Here is a 3,933-nt window from a genome sequence, read left to right on the forward strand (position 1 = left end):
TCAGGCTCACCTTAGTCTTCAAGCTATATCTTTGCTCCGCAACACTTTAAAAAGGTCTTGTACAGCAGATTTTGCCTAATGCAATACATCATTTGATTTCTTGACTGCTGTTTCCATGAGTGTTAATAGTTGATCCAAGAAGAAAGAATTGACAACTTCAATCTTTTCTACGTTGATAAGAATGTTGTTTATTTGTTCAGTGGTGAGGATTTTTGTTTTCTTTACAGTGAGATGCAATCCATACCTAAGGCTGTGCTCTTTGATCTTCATCAGTAAACATTTTAATGCTTCTTCACTTTCAGTAAGCAAGGTTATATCATCTGCATATAGCAGGTTGTTAATGAGTCTTCCTTCAATCCTGATGCCACGGTTTTCTTCATATAACTCAGCTTCTCGGATTCTTTGCTCAGCATACAGGTTGAATGAATATGGTGAAAGAATAAAATACTGTCATGCACCTTTCTTAATTTTAAACCATTCAATGTTCCCATGTTCTGTTGGAACAACTGCCTCTTGGTCCATGTAAGGATTCCTCATGAGCACAATGAAGTGTTCTGGAATACTCATACTTTGCAATGTTGTCCATAGCTTGCCATGATCCACACAATCTAAAGTCTTTGCATAGTCAATAAAACACAGGTAAACATCTTTCTGATATTCTCTGCTTTCAGCCAAGATCCATCGGACATCCGCAATGATATTCCTCATACCATAGCCTCCTCTGAATCCAGCTTGAACCTCTGGAAGTTCTCTGTCAATGTATGATTACAGACATTTCTTTATTACTTTTAGTAAAACTTTACTCGCATGGGATATCAAAGATATTGTCCGATGATTTCTGCATTCTGTTGGGTCACCTCTCTTTGGAATGGGCACAAATATGGATCTCTTCCAATTAGTCAGCCAGATAGTTGTCTTCCAAATTTCTTGGTAGAGATGAGTGAGTGCCTCCTGTGCTGCCTCACTTTCTTGAAAGATTTCAATTTGTATTCCATCAATTCCTAGTACCTTGTCCTTTGCCAATTCCTTCAATACACCTTAGACTTCATCCTTCAGGGTCATTGGCTCTTGATCATATGCTATCTCTTGAAATGGTTGAACATCAACCATTTCTTTTCTGTACAGTGACTCTGTGTATTCCTTCCATCCTCTCTTGATGCTTTCTGCATCATTCAATAATTTCCCCAGAGAATCTTTCAATAATGAAAGTCAAGGCTTGAATATTTTCTTCAGTTCCCTCAGCTTGAGAAATGCTGAGCGTGTTCTTCCTTTTTGGTTTTCTGATTCCAGATCTTTGCACATTTTGTTGTAGCATTTGGCTTTATCTTCTCGAGTGGGTCTTTAAAATTTTCGGTTCAGCTCTTGTACCTCATTTCTTCCATTTACTTTAGCACCTCTACTCTGGAGAGAAAGTTTCAGTGTCTCTTCTGACATCCATTTTGAACTTCTCCTTCTTTCTTGTCTTCTTAATGACTTTTTGCTTTCTTCCTGAATAATGTTCTTGATGTCATACCATAACTCTTCTGGTCTTCGGTCTTTAGTGTTTAATGTATCGAATCCATTCTTCATAGGTCACTATGAGTCAGAGCTGATTTGATGATACTTAACAACAAGACAACAACAAACACCACATAAGGACATCAGTCTACAAGAAGTGCTCAGATATGTGACTTCAAGTCATGACTTATAGATGAAAAGAAACAAACTATAAGAAAGCATTCAGGAATGTATGTTAAGAACACTGAAAATAGTAGAAGGCAGGGCTTAGGGCTCTGAGAGGACTCTTGAGGGGACCATGTGGGACTGGGCTCCCAGGAAAAAGAGATTACTTTGGGGGAGTTTCTGCAGATGGCTTCTGCGTTGTGATAAACTTGGATCTGTTAGACTCACCATTTAGATAGGAGGGCTTAACCCTTTTGGAATTTGAGTTTATGATGAAAATTGTATGTGTCCCCAAACCCCCAAAAAACCACATACAATCATGATATTATTTCTTTTGCATGTAGTTTTGCTTTTTTACAGAAGTCCATCTGGAGAAATGAATCTATCTTATGAATTCTGAATCTTTGTGTTAGAAGTTTTCCTTAGATGTCCTGTTTATGATTTGTGTAGTTATACCAAATGCATGGCCTTAGCAATCAAAACACGCATCTTTAACTTTAAAGCACAATATAAAGTAGTTCCTTCTGTACTTTATGAACAAGTCAAGGATCTCAGAGTATTTTAACTCCATACAAATCCCTTCCATATCTTGTCCTATTGTATTTTTAAATTTTCTATGTGTTTAAACACTAGAAAATTTTATCATTATTGTTTTAAATCAGCAACATGAACTTAGACTCACTCACATATTCATCCTTTCCAATGTTCTTTATTTCTTCCTGCATTTTTGTGTTTTCAGATAGGAACATTTCTTCCCCCCTCCCCCACCCAGTAATAAAATTTAATTGAGTTATTACTGTGTTTTAAAAGCCTTTAATTTACATTCACTTTTAAAGGATCTTTTCACCAAGTATAGAACTGTAGATTGACAGTTTATTTCTTTCATCACTTTAAAGATAGTTTTCTGTTGAGAAGTTGGCTTTCAGTCCTGTTGCTACTTCTTTGAGGTGTGTGTGTGTTTTGTTTTGTTCTCCCTAGGGTTTTTTAATATATTTTCTTTGTTGTTTTTTAGCGCCTATTTGTAGATACCTTTGTATTTATCTGATTTAAATAAATGATTTGATGATATTTTCATATTGGAAAATTCTCAACCATTATCTCTTCAAATATAAATATTGCTTCTTTCACAATTTCTCCCTCATTCTGGGATTTCAATGATATGTTGTACTTTTTTTGGGCACCATGTGCCAGACTGCAAAGCCCTTTGAACTGTAAGGTTGGCAGTTCAAGCTCACCAGCGGCTCCTTGGAAACCCTATACAGGGTCGCTATGGGTCAGAACTGACTCAACGGCACCACTCAACAACAACGTGCTCTCTAGGCTGTTTTCTGTTATTTAGCATTCCTTTGTTATTTTATGTTTTAGAGTGGATATTTTCTACTAATCTATCTTAAATTCCTGGTGTGAATTGTGGGTTAAAGCACTGGACTTGAAAGTCAGTTTGAACTGCAAGGTTGGAGGTTCAAGCTTAACATGCTCTTTTTGGAAACCCTATACAGGTTTGCTATGGGCTGGAATCAACTCAATGGCACTCAAAAACAGCAACCTTAAATTCACCAAATCACTCTAATTTAATTTAATCTGTTGTTTTATCTCTCTATTGAGTCCTGGTATGGCACTGTAGGATAAGGCAATGGACAACAAGGTTCAGTTTGAACCACGATGTTGGCAGTTCAAACCTACCACCAGCTCCTCAGAAGCCCTATACAGGACCACTATGAGTCAGAACCAACTCGACGGCAGTTACCAGGAGCAACAACAATTAAGGTTTTGATTTTAATTGCTTTGTTTTTTATTTCTAAAGTTTTCCATTTGGATTCTTTTTATAATTTCTATTTCTCTGTTTAAATTCTATTAAAATCAATTAAATTAAATTGCTTTAATTTTATCTTCAGTATATTGGTCCGTTTATTTTAAAGTCCATTGATGACAACTTCAGTCTCTGAATTTTCCATAGGCCTGTTTTAATTGCCTTTTTTTTTTTTTTTTCCTGTGATATTTAAGTTGACAATCAGGGATTTAATTGATTTAAAGTTGGGCTTCAGCTTTTTGACAACAGGTCTATTACCAGTTCACCCTTACTATTATACTTTCAGGGGTCCCAGCTGAAATCCTGGGGATTTTACTAGGACCTCTCCTTGGCCAATCCTGAAATACAATTTTTCTCCCTACGGCCTGCGAACCTTAAGGTCAGCGGTTTGAAACTACCAGCTGCTCCGCGGGAGAAAGATGAGGCTTTCTACTCCCGTAAAGATTTACACCCTCGGAAAC

Source organism: Chrysochloris asiatica, unplaced genomic scaffold (assembly GCF_000296735.1).
Source record: "Chrysochloris asiatica unplaced genomic scaffold, ChrAsi1.0 scaffold00049, whole genome shotgun sequence".
NCBI classification, from domain to species: domain Eukaryota; kingdom Metazoa; phylum Chordata; class Mammalia; order Afrosoricida; family Chrysochloridae; genus Chrysochloris; species Chrysochloris asiatica.